The sequence below is a fragment of the Physella acuta genome, unplaced genomic scaffold (genome assembly GCF_028476545.2).
Source record: "Physella acuta isolate Inbredline_101_S28 unplaced genomic scaffold, ASM2847654v3 ptg001284l, whole genome shotgun sequence".
Classification (NCBI taxonomy): Eukaryota; Metazoa; Mollusca; class Gastropoda; family Physidae; genus Physella; species Physella acuta.
This window is the reverse complement of record NW_026732799.1, coordinates 89290-106991: the sequence shown is the minus strand read 5'-3', so window position 1 is coordinate 106991 and position 17702 is coordinate 89290. Positions and strand designations below refer to the sequence as shown.

The 17702-nt window shown below is 43.1% G+C and overlaps 1 protein-coding gene and 1 long non-coding RNA gene across 2 annotated transcripts in view; one reads left to right on the top strand and one right to left on the bottom strand.

The window, feature by feature from the left end:
* LOC131958022 (uncharacterized) overlaps positions 1–17702 on the bottom strand; it is a 58588-nt gene that overhangs the window by 23086 nt on the left and 17800 nt on the right. The gene's annotated exons all lie outside the window — the stretch shown is intronic.
* LOC131958024 (uncharacterized) lies at positions 8268–10749 on the top strand. The gene is made up of 5 exons (XR_009389154.1): positions 8268–8404; positions 8960–9103; positions 9677–9789; positions 10073–10130; positions 10368–10749. It is a non-coding gene; the product is annotated as an uncharacterized LOC131958024 (long non-coding RNA).

Below are 17702 nucleotides of genomic sequence, written 5' to 3'. Positions count from 1 at the left end.
ACTGGACCTACTTGACAGGTCACTGGACCTACTTGACAGGTCACTGGACCTACTTGACAGGTCACTGGACCTACTTGAGGTGAACCTCCAACAGCAGCCAGTCTTGAACACCATTCTTAGAGCCATCAGAACACTTGACGTCTCCACCAAGCGGCTTAACTCCGTCAATAGTGACGACGTCAATAGTGACGACGTCAATAGTGACGAGTACAAGAAACCAATGTAGGCCTAAACCTAGAGGATTTCGGCAACATTCTCCAGTCCGTACAACCGTCTGTCCTCACACACTGCTCTATCCACATGCTCCACCCACCCCACTGTTCTATCCACATGCTCCACCCACCCCACTGCTCTATCCACATGCTCCACCCACCCCACTGCTCTATCCACATGCTCCACCCACCCCACTGCTCTATCGACATGCTCCACCCACCCCACTGCTCTATCGACATGCTCCACCCACTCTATCGACATGCTCCACTCACTCTATCGACATGCTCCACCCACCACACTGCTCTATCGACATGCTCCACCCACTCTATCGACATGCTCCACTCACTCTATCGACATGCTCCACCCACCACACTGCTCTATCGACATGCTCCACCCACCACACTGCTCTATCGACATGCTCCACCCACCCCACTGCTCTATCGACATGCTCCACCCACCACACTGCTACATGCTCCACCCACCCCACTGCTCTATCGACATGCTCCACCCACTCTATCGACATGCTCCACCCACTCTATCGACATGCTCCACTCACTCTATCGACATGATCCACCCACCACACTGCTCTATCGACATGCTCCACCCACCACACTGCTCTATCGACATGCTCCACCCACCACACTGCTCTATCCACATGCTCCACCCACCCCACTGCTCTATCGACATGCTCCACTCACTCTATCGACATGCTCCACCCACCCCACTGCTCTATCGACATGCTCCACTCACTCTATCGACAGGCTCCACCCACCCCACTGCTCTATCGACATGCTCCACTCACTCTATCGACATGCTCCACCCACCACACTGCTCTATCGACATGCTCCACCCACCCCACTGCTCTAACGACATGCTCCACTCACTCTATCGACATGCTCCACCCACCACACTGCTCTATCGACATGCTCCACCCACCACACTGCTCTATCGACATGCTCCACCCACCCCACTGCTCTATCGACATGCTCCACCCACCCCACTGCTCTATCGACATGCTCCACCCACCACACTGCTCTATCGACATGCTCCACCCACCCCACTGCTCTATCGACATGCTCCACCCACCCCACTGCTACATGCTCCACCCACCCCACTGCTCTATCGACATGCTCCACCCACCCCACTGCTCTATCGACATGCTCCACCCAACACACTGCTCTATCGACATGCTCCACCCACCACACTGCTACATGCTCCACCCACCCCACTGCTCTATCGACATGCTCCACCCACCACACTGCTACATGCTCCACCCACCCCACTGCTCTATCGACATGCTCCACCCACCACACTGCTACATGCTCCACCCACCCCACTGCTCTATCGACATGCTCCACCCACCCCACTGCTCTATCGACATGCTCCACCCACCACACTGCTACATGCTCCACCCACCCCACTGCTCTATCGACATGCCCCACCCACCCCACTGCTCTATCGACATGCTCCACCCACCATACTGCTACATGCTCCACCCACCCCACTGCTCTATCGACATGCTCCACCCACCCCACTGCTCTATCGACATGCTCCACCCACCACACTGCTACATGCTCCACCCACCCCACTGCTCTATCGACATGCTCCACCCACCCCACTGCTCTATCGACATGCTCCACCCACCCCACTGCTCTATCGACATGCTCCACCCACCCCACTGCTCTATCGACATGCTCCACCCACCCCACTGCTCTATCGACATGCTCCACCCACCACACTGCTACATGCTCCACCCACCCCACTGCTCTATCGACATGCTCCACCCAACACACTGCTCTATCGACATGCTCCACCCACCCCACTGCTCTATCGACATGCTCAACCCACCACACTGCTACATGCTCCACCCACCCCACTGCTCTATCGACATGCTCCACCCACCACACTGCTACATGCTCCACCCACCCCACTGCTCTATCGACATGCTCCACCCACCCCACTGCTCTATCGACATGCTCCACCCACCCCACTGCTCTATCGACATGCTCCACCCACCACACTGCTCTATCGACATGCTCCACCCACCCCACTGCTCTATCGACATGCTCCACCCACCACACTGCTACATGCTCCACCCACCCCACTGCTCTATCGAATGCTCCACCCACCCCACTGCTCTATCGACATGCTCCACTCACTCTATCGACATGCTCCACCCACCCCACTGCTACATGCTCCACCCACCCCACTGCTCTATCGACATGCTCCACCCACCCCACTGCTCTATCGACATGCTCCACCCACCACACTGCTCTATCGACATGCTCCACCCACCACACTGCTACATGCTCCACCCACCCCACTGCTCTATCGACATGCTCCACCCACCACACTGCTCTATCGAATGCTCCACCCACCACACTGCTCTATCGACATGCTCCACCCACCACACTGCTCTATCGACATGCTCCACCCACCACACTGCTACATGCTCCACCCACCACACTGCTCTATCGACATGCTCCACTCACTCTATCGACATGCTCCACCCACCACACTGCTCTATCGACATGCTCCACTCACCCCACTGCTCTATCGACATGCTCCACCCACCACACTGCTCCACCCACCACACTGCTACATGCTCCACCCACCCCACTGCTCTATCGACATGCTCCACCCACCACACTGCTCTATCGACATGCTCCACCCACCCCACTGCTCTATCGACATGCTCCACCCACTCTATCGACATGCTCCACCCACCACACTGCTCTATCGACATGCCCCACCCACCACAATGCTATACATTCCACCTAGTCCACTCCGAGCTATGATGTATAGCAGCTTGAGAACTTGAGAATCCCCGACAGTCCAACACAAATACCTGACAAATCTCTGACAGCCCAACACACCTGACGAATCGCTGACAGTCTAACACAAATATCTGACAAATCTCTGACAGTCCAACACACCTGACGAATCCCTAACAGTCCAACACAAACACCTGACGAATCCCTGACAGCCCAACACAAACACCTGACGAATCCCTGACAGCCCAACACAAACACCTGACGAATCCCTGACAGTCCAACACAAACACTTGACGAATCCCTGACATAGACAAGCGCCACAAGGGCCGATTTGAATTTGAGCTCACTGTGTCCTAACCTTCTCTGTGAGGGTGAGAGTTGGTGTGGGGAAATGACAATCGTGGAGATCAATAGCAACCGTCTAACCATTTAACAGACCAAGTCCCGATGGTAAACTTGTGGTCCCCGCACTATCTTACACCTATTGTGTGGACATTGTGTGGACATTGTGTGGTCATTGTGTGGACATAGTGTGGACATTGTGTGGAATTTGTGTGGAGATTGTGTGGACGTTGTGTAGACATTAGGTGGACAGTGTGTGGACATTGTGTGGACATTGTGTAGACATTGTGTGGACAGTGTGTGGACATTGTGTGGACATTGTGTGGACATTGTGTGGACATTGTGTGGACATTGTGTAGACATTGTGTGGACATTGTGTGGACATTGTGTGGACATTGTGTGGACATTGTGTGGACATTGTGTGGACATTGTGTGGACATTGTGTGGACATTGTGTAGACATTGTGTGGACATTGTGTGGACGTTGTGTGGAGATTGTGTGGACATTGTGTGGACATTGTGTGGACATTGTGTGGACATTGTGTGGACATTGTGTGGACATTGTGTCCTAGTCCTAGAGCCCACAACTTTTGTCCTAGTCCTAGAGCCTACAACTATTGTCCTAGAGCCTACAACTATTGTCCTAGTCCTAGAGCCTACAACTATTGTCCTAGTCCTAGAGCCCACAACTATTGTCCTAGTCCTAGAGCCTACAACTATTGTCCTAGTTGTCCTAGTCCTAGAGCCTACAACTATTGTCCTAGTCCTAGAGCCTACAACTATTGTCCTAGTCCTAGAGCCTACAACTATTGTCCTAGTCCTAGAGCCTACAACTATTGTCCTAGTCCTAGAGCCTACAACTATTGTCCTAGTCCTAGAGCCTACAACTATTGTCCTAGTCCTAGAGCCTACAACTATTGTCCTAGTCCTAGAGCCTACAACTATTGTCCTAGTTGTCCTAGAGCCTACAACTATTGTCCTAGTCCTAGAGACTACAACTATTGTCCTAGTTGTCCTAGAGCCTACAACTATTGTCCTAGTCCTAGAGCCTACAACTATTGTCCTAGTCCTACATCCTACAACTATTGTCCTAGTCCTACATCCTACAACTATTGTCCTAAAGACCACAGAATGTTCCAGACCGTCAAGCACCGAGTTCTGCCCACCAACACACTGAAAGACGTATTCATCAGCGCCTGTAACGTACTTTTGTTTCAGCTAATATAAATAGGATCGATTTCTGGAACTCGGCTAACAATCATCGCACAATTAACGGAATCCTAAATATATTATTCCGCTGCCGCCGGGGGGCAGGAAGGGTGGGGAGCGGGTGAAGATGGGGGGGGGGAAGCAGCCAATCAGATCCACGATAAAATAGTCACGTGAGACAGTGTCCAGCTCGTCACGTGACTGTCCACTACGTCGCCTGAAAGATTTTAGGACACGGTGGTTCAGAGACTTGATATTTGTTTAAAGCAGGGACGTATGGCATTAAATGACGTCAATCCACAGACGTCAACCTTCAGGCGTATGCTCCGCTGCAGGAACTATAAGTAACTATAAGAAGTAGGACGCGCACCCTCTCAGAATTCACTAATCCCTCTGTGCAAGAAGCAGAACCTCCATCCCATCAGTGCAAGTAGAACCCCACCCCACTGCAAGAAGTAGAACCCCACCCCTCTACAAGATGTAGAACCCCACCCCTCTACAAGATGTAGAACCCCACCCCTCTACAAGATGTATAACCCCACCCCTCTGCAAGAAGTAGAACCCCACCCCTCTACAAGATGTAGAACCCCCACCCTCGTTATGCAAGAAATACCCCCTCCCCCCAGAGTGCCGAATCTCCTGGCTGTAGGTCTGATTGAATCTAATCGATCCACGAGTCCACCCAGGTCCTTTAAAGAACATCCCCCCCCCATCCTAGCCCTACCCACCCAGCCCTACCCACCCTGCCCTACCCGGCCAGATACCCGAGAATATTGACACCCGCTAGACGAGTCTCAAATTTACGTTGCCGGGTAGAAGCAATTCTACTTGGGGTCACCGTGACCTGACCTGGTGATGTCATTCATCAGTCTTGCCGAGTGTATTCCCCTACATAGTTATTATCAAATACATACACAACTTCTCTCCCCTTCCCAAAACTTGTGACGATTGTCTCCCCTAGATGGCAGCCAATCGATACGGCGGTGTAAACCAGCGAGTGGGTTACGTCCCTTGGATAGTCTGGCTGGCTGTAAGGATACTGAACCAAAGGCTAATGACGGGTTACCTTGATTACATACAGCTTATGAAGATGCTGCACTTTACGACCAATGTCTGCACTTTACGACCAATGTCTGCACTTTACGACCAATGTCTGCACTTTACGACCAATGTCTGCACTTTACGACCAACTACCAATGTCTGCACTTTACGACCAATGTCTGCACTTTACGACCAATGTCTGCACTTTACGACCAATGTCTGCACTTTAAGACCAATCTCTGCACTTTACGACCAATGTCTGCACTTTACAACCAATGTCTGCACTTTACGACCAATGTCTGCACTTTACGACCAATGTCTGCACTTTAAGACCAATCTCTGCACTTTACGACCAATGTCTGCACTTTACGACCAATGTCTGCACTTTACAACCAATGTCTGCACTTTACGACCAATGTCTGCACTTTACGACCAATGTCTGCACTTTACGACCAATGTCTGCACTTTACGACCAATGTCTGCACTTTAAGACCAATGTCTGCACTTTACGACCAATGTCTGCACTTTACGACCAATGTCTGCACTTTACGACCAATGTCTGCACTTTACGGCCAATGTCTGCACTTTACGACCAATGTCTGCACTTTAAGACCAATCTCTGCACTTTACGACCAATGTCTGCACTTTACAACCAATGTCTGCACTTTACAACCAATGTCTGCACTTTACGACCAACTACCAATGTCTGCACTTTACGACCAATGTCTGTACGACCAATGTCTGCACTTTACGACCAACGACCAATGTCTGCACTTTACGACCAACGACCAATGTCTGCACTTTAAGACCAATGTCTGCACTTTACGACCAACGACCAATGTCTGCACTTTAAGACCAATGTCTGCACTTTACGACCAATGTCTGCACTTTACGACCAACGACCAATGTCTGCACTTTAAGACCAATGTCTGCACTTTACGACCTATGTCTGCACTTTACGACCAATGTCTGCACTTTAAGACCAATCTCTGCACTTTACGACCAATGTCTGCACTTTACGACCAATGTCTGCACTTTACAACCAATGTCTGCACTTTACGACCAATGTCTGCACTTTACGACCAATGTCTGCACTTTACGACCAATGTCTGCACTTTACGACCAATGTCTGCACTTTAAGACCAATGTCTGCACTTTACGACCAATGTCTGCACTTTACGACCAATGTCTGCACTTTACGACCAATGTCTGCACTTTAAGACCAATGTCTGCACTTTACGACCAATGTCTGCACTTTACGGCCAATGTCTGCACTTTAAGACCAATGTCTGCACTTTAAGACCAATCTCTGCACTTTACGACCAATGTCTGCACTTTACAACCAATGTCTGCACTTTACAACCAATGTCTGCACTTTACGACCAACTACCAATGTCTGCACTTTACGACCAACTACCAATGTCTGCACTTTACGACCAATGTCTGTACGACCAATGTCTGCACTTTACGACCAACGACCAATGTCTGCACTTTAAGACCAATGTCTGCACTTTACGACCAACGACCAATGTCTGCACTTTAAGATCAATGTCTGCACTTTACGACCAATGTCTGCACTTTACGACCAACGACCAATGTCTGCACTTTAAGACCAATGTCTGCACTTTACGACCTATGTCTGCACTTTACGACAATTGTCTGCACTATATGTCAGAGATTGTCTTGTCTGCCACATACGTCTGTCACATACGTCATTTGCTTGTCAAACTACTCTCAGCACGAGTACACGTGCATGACAAAAATAACAAAGTTTATTGTACAGCTGTTAAATTAAATCTGAGTTTGGTTACTGTGTCGCAAAGCTATCTTATTCGGTGGGTCATTCCATAGGTCACCTGGCTAGGTTGGTCGCTGGGTCACCCAGCTAGGTTGGTCACTGGGTCACCCAGCTATGTTGGTCACTGGGTCACCCAGCTAGGTTGGTCACTGGGTCATCCAACGAGCTAGGTCAGTAGGTCATCAGTAGGTCATCCCATAGGTCACCCGGCTAGGTTGGTCACTGGGTCACCCAGCTAGGTTGGTCACTGGGTCATCCAACGAGCTAGGTCAGTAGGTCATCAGTAGGTCATCCCATAGGTCACCCGGCTAGGTTGGTCACTGGGTCATCCAGCTAGGTTGGTCACTGGGTCATCCAACGAGCTAGGTCAGTAGGTCATCAGTAGGTCATCCCATAGGTCACCCGGCTAGGTTGGTCACTGGGTCATCCAGCTAGGTTGGTCACTGGGTCATCCAACGAGCTAGGTCAGTAGGTCATCCCATAGGTCACAAGTTAGGTTCGCCATGGGGTTGGGGTTCTGCCATCCCCTCTCACACATTTTGTCTTCATAATCTCTCTCTCTCTCTCTCTCTCTCTCTCTCTCTCTCTCTCTCTCTCTCTCTCTCTCTCATTCCACCCCATGCGAATGGCTATCTCTGTATCTGTCAATGATCGGATCACTGAGTAACTAATAGATATACCCGCACTTCCTGTGTGGATCAGCCGACTAACTCAATGATAATTGCTCCGTCTCTAAGCAGTTTGAATCTATAAATAGAATAACAAAAGGAAGGAAACGAAATTTTAAACTGATTTCCGCCATTGAAAAAATAACATGAAACCTACAGTTCACGACACATCGCATAGGAATTTAAAATAAATATTAGGCCTATAGGTTTAACACATATTGCATAGAATATAGAAATTTAGATCTAGTGTTCTGGTTAGTAGTTATTTCATGTTTATTAGAATATAGTCTAGAATCTAATCATACGGCTGCATAAAAAGAAAGTTTGAAGGAAATAGAATAGGAATCTAGAGAAGCGGAGGTAAGAAGGTTAAATTAGTAATTTGCATGATTTTTATTGCAGTTTCACTGTTTGTTAGGCCCAATTATTAAATCTTTAGATCAGAGGTCCAGCTTGATCATGTGTGGTATCTATTGTGGTGCATTGGAATGAAAAGCCCACATACTTAAATATAGAATCTAGTAGGCCTATACTATAACTGTACTGCCCTATACTTTAAATTTGTTGCCAGAAGAAAAAAGCCTATTTACTATTAGGCCTATTAGTTATAATTTAATTAAATTGAAATATTTGATTATCTTTATAGTTTATAGTGAATGCATGCTAATGAGCATTATTCAAGCTGCTGTTATATTTAGGCTCATAGGCCTATAATTTTATATACTCTATAGCTTAGGCTATATACTATAGACTATATATTATATACCAATATTGTGCATAAAACTTAAAGCATGTAAGCATACACAATAATAATTATCATTAGACCTATAGTAACTAAGACTCGTACTATTTAGTACTACTTTAATAGTACCTTTAAACTATTAGGCATAATGAAATAATGATTAATGATTTCAGTGTTTTCCGCACTCGAGAGGAAAGAGGTTGCTGGGAACTTAGAGACTAATCTTTGCCAACATACTGGATTTCTGGTGATGACAATAGCAGCAAATAGTATGCGGCTCAGTTAATACTAAAAACAATTGATTTTACTAATTAGTGGTAAGCTCTTTTTTAAAATAATATATTATAACATGGTATCGCAAAGGTTCAGGTTATCCAATAAATGGTAATTAGAGTCAGGTTTAGGACTATAGTTTAATGCTTGGTTAGCAATATGCATCAAGTTGGGAAAGACATAGAAATGGAAATACATAGAATTTAATGTGTTCATTCGCAAACGTTACTATTTAAATTTTTTTAGGCCTGCTATTTATTGCTGAATAATAAAATCACTATACTTATCCACTATATTATGTTTAAATAAAGTGAGTTTAGATCAGTCGAGTAAATAAATTTAATAGCAAGACATGGCTAAAATTTACAATATATATATATATATATATATATATATATATATATATATATATATATATATATATATATATATATATATATATAATTTGATTGCTATTCTATAAAAGTATGTAAATCACAGACCAAACATTACTTTGTATTGTTTCTACAACTTAACAAAAATGCTACTACTTTGATGGATTGCACTAAATAGGGGTTAGCTTTAATTTAATAATTAGTGAGATATTCTTGCTAATCTATGTGTAAATTGCTTTTCAGGACTATGAGTGTGTGTTTGGCCATCCAGATTTCATAACTACAACTGATGTTCAATTACAAGGGATATTAATCAGTCTCCGTGGACTATACACTGTGCCTAGTTTCATCCTCAGGTAACTGTACTATAGGCATAACCCATTTTTAAAAGTAATTATTATAGCAAGAGATAGCATTGTATGTTATAATAAATATAATGGATTTTAATCCAAAATATTTTATTAATTATTGTCTTTTTTTAAATTCTAATAAATCAGTGAGTTGTACAACATAGAGGGTATTATAATTGAATGATAATTGAAACACATGGTTAGAGCTCAAAACTATGTACTTATCTAATATAATTAATATACTGAAACAGTTTTATTGAAGCATATTATTTCATATTTTACCACACAGAGACTGATGTGTAAGCTTAAAGTAAAGACATCAAATCAAAGTATCAGCCATCAAGAGGGTAAATATTGATAGTCTACTTCATTAATCTTCAATATGAATGAACACAATTTTAAATCTATAATCTTTGCTGATAATGTTTGTTTCTTGTTATTCATCATGTTCAGTGCTTTATCTTTTCAAAGTAATTAGTTATAGTAAAGAAATATTAGAGATAGTAATATAAATTTGTAATTTATTTTTCTTGCAAGTTCCACAAAAGAAAGTATCAAAATATTTTGCCTTATTTCATTTACAGAAAAACATTCAAAATCATATTGTGATACACAAGTCAAGCAAGTCTGACCAGCATTTTGATACAGGCCAAGAAAAAGCTGGATACTTGATTGGAAGGGTCGCACAAAAAACATGGGTTATCACTAGGGAAACAAGCTCGCAATACAGTTCACTGTTAGGACAGCAAGCCAAATACTTCTAAACTTATTTGAATCATTTTTGCTGTTTATTATAATTCATCCAATTGTCTTATTAAATATATAAATTTATATATATACACAATTCCTAATATAGAATTTCTAAAAATGTTTTATTATAATATTTAAAAATGAAACAAACATGTTCCCAGAACACAGCCACATAATGTCAACATGTTCCCAGAACACAGCCACATAATGTCAACATGTTCCCAGAACTCAGCCACATAATGTCAACATGTTCCCAGAACACAGCCACATAATGGCAACATGTTCCCAGAACACACAAAATGTCATTATGTGCCCAGAACACACAAAATGGCAACATGTGCCGAGAACACAAAAAATGACAACATGTGCCGAGAACAATGCCCCTTACAGATGACATGTTCCCAGAACACAGCCCGTAGTTGGTCTGCCATAAAAAGTTAACAATACTTTACTTTTTCCTTAACAATTTTACAAGCAGGTAATAAAGCCATAAATCTTTACTGTGGATATAGCCAATAAATAGGGTAACCTTCACTATATGCAATTTGTAGTTTTCAATGCCTGTCCCATGCATATTATTTAGCCTATTGTTTTGGGCCTTGCTTCATTTACTCAATAAATTATATAGGCATGAGAATTTTCATTTTAATCTGCAAAAGCTACATTCTGTACATTATTATTTTCAAACTACATCATATATTTTTCTCTTCTCTGATAAAAAATATTCCTCATATTGTTTGTGTCAAGTATTTTATTTTTATCTATGCAATGCTATATTCTTATTTTATAATAATTACTTTTATACAAATTCTTTTGAAAACTGTTCTTTATTGATTTGTATCATTTTCTTTATTTCTGAAAAATAAAACTTTGTTTGGGAATCCTTTTTTTGTTTCTGTACAAATTAATAAACATAAATACCTACCAGGCTTAATATCCAGCAACATTAAACAATTAAGTAGGGCCTATTGTTAGTAATGGTAAATTATATACTAATTAATGTGATTTCTCCTGGCCACCTTGTTCTGAATACCTTCAACTGTGTCAATGTTGCTACCAACTCCAATAATTAAAACTGAAGCCATTTACTATGAAGTAAAACTTGGGTGTAATCCAAATCCACCCAGTTGCCGGGGGCAAGGTACCAAACATGATGTCCAGTAGAGGGTTAAGAAAGTATCATTATTAAATCACTATTAAACCCCTCCTCGCCTACGCCATTGCTTGTATGCATATGGACGTTATCGGAATTTACTGTATTGCTTATAAGTCGAAAATGCGAAAAAGACACGTTTAACATTACTAGTTTGAAGAATAACATTCATGTTAGCCGAAACAGGTGTATTCTAAAGTTGTTTAAATTCATTTTATTGTTCATTACGATTATGATGTCGTAAAATATAGGCCTATTTAAAAAAAGCATAACTAAAAAGTGTTTAAACGCATTTTCTTCTTAGAAAAGCCGCACATGCATGATATCATTAACATTACGGCAAATCAAACCCTTGAAGAAGCCCCATCAACCATTCAATTATTACGATGGGCAACAAATAAAACGCCCGCATCAAGGTACAGTCCTTATGCTATCGACATTAGCTCAACCCCGGCAACTAACGTGTCCCAAAACCAAGAATTGAAATCTTGACCCATTATTCTGATTAATTAGTGGTTAAACATCTTTAGGCATCTGAAAACGTTAGTTTTAATCTAGTGTACTCAAAAAGGAACAACATAAAGCTTTATGCCGCCTTAAAAACCCAATCCCATGTTACGCAAGGCGTCGATAGAGAAAGAATAAGGCTTTGAGTCAGAACAGGCAAGGGCTTAGATAACTGCCAAAATACCTAATCTGTAGACCTCACAAGTCTAGACGATATATTTGTGCCTCTGTTTTTAGACTTTCAGAACAAATGCATGTGATGTGGTCAGTAGGCACATAAAAGAGAAAAGTAGTTTTAATCTAGAGACTTCAAACATTTCTGAAGGACCGAATTTGAACTTGTAGGCCGTGGTGTCGATGCCAAAGTTTAGCGTCGTCCGGAAAGATAAGCTATCGTTATATCATCTCTATGCCCATATTGTGACAGATATTTACAAATGTGTCTAATATAGGACAGAATACATAGCTACTCAACAGAGATAAGCGCAATCACTTGTCCACGACTTAAGAAACCACTGTACTGCAAAACCCACCTAAATTGAAAATGTCTTAGATGTGTGTTTTAATACAAATGTGTACCTCGTCGCGAGTTAGGACCTGTAGGTAGTCTGTTACTACTCTATATCTAAAAACAATAAAAAGATAACGTGAATTTTATTTGTTCAATTTCTTGGTTAACTGTATTTGTTGCATCTTGTTCAATTTTGTTATAAAGGGTACAAATGTAACAAAGAAAATTGTGACTAAGTTTCCGGGTGCGGGTATGCGGACACTAGTTAAAGTAGGCCCTATATATCTATTTATATTTATAGAAATGAAAGTATGTTTATCTGTTTGTCCTATATGAATTACTACATCTTTTTCATCGGATCGCCATAAAACTTTGTGAACAGAGTTTTTTCCAGGAATCTATTCGGAGGGGGGGGGGGGGGAAGCAGAGCCCCCCCCACCCCCCCCCCGAAGAAAGTCTATCGACCCCCCCCCCCCACCCCCGAACGAAACGGAATTTATATAGAAAAAATACTTTTAACAGTGTCCGCACGCCCCCCCCCCCCCCCGGAAAGATTTCGCCAGGGCGGCACCCTCGCAGGAAGCAGAAGCGTAGCAACCTATTCCGGCGCCCGGGGCGAACTATCAATTATGTGCCAACCCTATTCAAACGCTGGCAAAAAGGCGCCCATCCCTACATACACTCCCCTATATAAAATAATTGAGGATATCAGCCATGTATAAATCTGTTTTCTTAAATTTTACTGAAGAATGAGGATTTTTTTAAAAATTGTCTACCCCTTTTGGCGCCCCATTCGATCTGGGGTCTCTGACAGGAAGCAATGCAATTTTTCTCCATAAAAATAAAAGCCAGATAAAATTTGACACTGTTCGTACGAGAGTCATAAAATTTTGGGTAGTTGGTGAAAAGGGTTTCGAGAAAGAAAAAAATTCTTAAGTGTGGCACCCTGGGAGGGTTCGATTTTTCTAATTATACGATTATGAGCTCAGAATCCAGAGGGGAATCCAGAGGGGCTATCTCATCAATTGCGGTCATAGGTAATACTAGATTCAGCAGAGGCGCAGCGAGGGGGGCGGGGGTACATATGTCCCCGGGTGCCAACCCTAGGGGCGCCAAAATGGTTGGAAAAATTTAAAAGCTCATTTTAGCTATAGCTTTGCATTATAAATATTTAAAAAATACGGGGGGGGGGGGGGGGGGGGCGCCAAATTGAAAGTTTGTCTCCGGCGGGAGGGGGGGGGGCGCCAAATTGAAAATTTGTCCCCAGGCGCCAGGAATGGTGCTACGCCTCTGAGATTCAAAGATAAAACTACACCAGGTTCATCCGCCAGCTCCCCGGCGGTTGAGTGGCCCAGAGCGGCCAAGACCCATCTCGGGCGACACTACGGTTTAGATGGGCTACTATAAATGTTCACTAAGTAGAATAATGAGCGCCCGCCGGCGCCCTGGCAGTTGGCGACAGCGAGCGCCCCGGGCTATACAGAGAGTGCCTCCTTAAAGAGCACCCTACAATAGGGACACGGTGGCACACGACATTTTATAATTAAACCGAATTAGGGGCGCCCCTGCGGAAATATAACCAGTGGCTCCCTGGAGCGCCAAGGGACGCGTCTCTAACACATGGGCGGTCGCCAATGTGTGTTCTACCTCACTATTACAGAGGTTGATTAACGTACACTCAAGGCTTTCATACAGTGAGCCTTGGTGCGTCTAGGCGGCAGTGTGGACAAACCCGCGCCCCAAAAACGAATATGTGGGTTTGTTTGTTTAAGCATTATCAAAGATTTCATTCGTTTGTCATTCAAATTTGAGAAGCGAATGCTAATACCCCTGTGGTGGTTTCTACGAAAAAAAAAATCGATTTGGTGGCGCCCTGGCAGGGTTCCATTTAGCTCCCCGGGTTTTCCCGTGAGTACTATGGTACCTTTGTTCGTTTTAATAATTGCGAAACGCTATGAATATGATGGGCTACTATAATCGCTCACTATACCGAGTGAGGCGCCTTCCTACCTACGCCCACCTACCTACATACCTAACTCCCTGCCTACGTACCTACCTATCTACTAACCTGCCTGCGCTGCTGCCTGCCTACCTACTTTCCTACCTACCGTTATTCCTGCCAAACTGCTTTCCTTCCACCCCGCCTGTCTACACACCTCACATCCTACTTACACACACACATATCTTCGTATGTATATATGTATGTGTTAGTGTGCTCTAGGACTATGTATTTTTACATTTTTGTTGTTACGTAGAACTATTCAGTATAAAGGAGTTTCCTTTTTTTTTTGACGTTGTAACTGCCGCTAAAATATTCTTTTTTGTATGTGTGCATAAAATAGTGTAGGTTTATTAACAAAAGTAAACTTTAGTATGTATTTAAGTGTATATAATCATTTTCGTCAAGCCAATGTGTTCATAATCTTAAATTTAAAAACCCATGAAACTCGATAGCTGAAGATTTAGAATGAGAATAATTGCTATTTAACCAGTAACACCTATTCTAATTATTGTAATAATATTTTTTTAAATAAATATACACAGAGATAGATTGTTTTCTTATATAATTTATTTAAAAAGTCAACTGTATTTCATAACGAAAATTAACACAAAATACATTCGAATAGAAACTGTCAAGGGAGACTACTCTAATATTTGTAGGAATAATAGTTTTTATTTAGAGGTTTTTTTTTATTATTAGAAGAAAAGTTAATAATGTAGGTTCTATAAAAGATTACCTTGCATTTAAAAAAAAAGATATTCGATAGGTTTAGAATGAGAAATAGTCAAAATTATTTATTATATTCGTTAGTTGTTTTTTTTAATAATATAGTACAAAGACCTGTTTTAATTATTTTTTTAAAATCTTATTTTAATTAATAAATTATAAATGAAGATCGAGGATCTATATTTTTAAAAAAAAATAGTTTAACTGTCCCTAAACAATTGTATCAATCGCTGAGAAATTAAGAATTAATAATTACGTTTAACGCTTTATTAATTAAACGAGTTGAATTATTTCCGTTTTGATAAACTCTCTCTCTCTTTATAACTACTAACGCTTTATCATTGAGTTTCTTAAGAGAAAAATACAGGAGAGCGGTAGTTATCATTGACTCTGTCATTGATAATTTCATTGAGTCTTTCATAGAAAATAGTGTTTGATCGGCTGCTCATTCTTTCTGTTTCAAAATGTCATTGTATGAACACTGATGTTAAGTTTGTGTACCCCCACCCTGCCTGCGTGTGTACCCCCCTCCCGCCTACATAAACAACAGAGTAGGGTCCTCATCCGATAAACCGCTAGGTCACGTTGCCCCAGTAAAACAGAGAAAATAAAGTGCTGTGTTTATGCGATCTAGAAGTCGAGGGGTTAATCAAGAAATATTCTCGTCTGATTCAATTATGGACAGTCGTAGCATAAACAAACAAAATGGCGGCATTGTGACCGGATGGGTGATCTGTTTATGGCCTGACTGCTGAATACAAACATGCTACACAAAGTGCAATCTCAGACCAGTGGTCAGTGCGACCTGGCCAGTGGTCATTCATTGTGTTCTGGCCAGTGGTCATTTACATTTGGCCAGTGGTCATTCTCATATGACCAGTGGTCATTGTGATCTGGACAGTGGTCATTGTGATCTGTACAGTGGTCATTGTGATCTGACCAGTAGTCATTGTGATCTGACCAGTGGTCATTATGATCTGACCAGTGGTAATTATGATCTGACCAGTGGTAATTATGATCTGACCAGTGGTAATTATGATCTGACCAGTGGTAATTATGATCTGACCAGTGGTAATTATGATCTGACCAGTGGTCATTGTGATTTGATCAGTGGTCATTGTGATTTGATCAGTGGTCATTGTGATTTGATCAGTGGTCATTGTGATCTGGACAGTGGTCAGTTTGATCTGACCTCTGGTCATTGTTATCTAACCAGTGGTCATTGTGATTTGACAACGTCTAGATTAGGATCACCTTGACTAAATGATTTAGCTGACTACACAATATTTCTGCTGCTCTGATCTCAATATTTATTTGATCTGAACAGGCCTAAGTAGAGCATGTAGTTTACACACATTTTATCAAAGAACTCAAAAGTGTAAAACTTCAACTGTCATTGAATGTATAGTTCCCTATCTTTTAACGTTAAAATAAATATTTAAAAAAAGCAGATTAGAATATTTTTAAAAATATAAACCTATTCCTGTCAGAAAAGATAACTAATGTATGTATCGATTTTATTAATTATCAGGATCATTTAAGCGTATAATTAATGAGTATTTAATAATGTTGCCGAGTTTTTAGGAAGAAAGAAATATTACCGTCTAGAAAAATCTAACATCTAGAACCAACTCACCAAATCTCTGAGATCGTGTAGGAAAAATTGATTTTGGCAACGTCTTCTGAAATTTTTTCCCCGTGATTTTGGCCCTAACTTGAGTGTGTGAATCATACCCAGGCACTGGCCGGGCTAAAGTCCGGGGGGGGGGGGGCGCTGGGGGCGCTGGGTGGACAGGGGTGAGGGTTAGGTGGGCAGAGGGTGAGGGTTGCAAGGGGCGTTAGATGGGCGGGGGGTGGATGTTGTAAGGGGCGTTAGATGGGCGGGGGGTGAGGGTTGCAAGGGGCGTTAGATGGACAGGGGGTGGATGTTGTAAGGGGCGTTAGATGGGCGGGGGGTGAGGGTTGCAAGGGGCGTTAGATGGACAGGGGGTGGATGTTGTAAGGGGCGTTAGATGGGCGGGGGTGAGGGTTGCAAGGGGCGTTAGATGGACAGGGGGTGGATGTTGTAAGGGGCGTTAGATGGGCCGGGGTGAGGGTTGCAAGGGGCGTTAGATGGACAGGGGTGATGATTGCAAGGGGCGTTAGATGGGCGGGGGATGCATGTTGCAAGGGGCGTTAGATGGGCGGGGGATGCATGTTGCAAGGCGCGTTAGATGGGCGGGGGATGCATGTTGCAAGGCGCGTTAGATGGGCGGGGAATGCATGTTGCA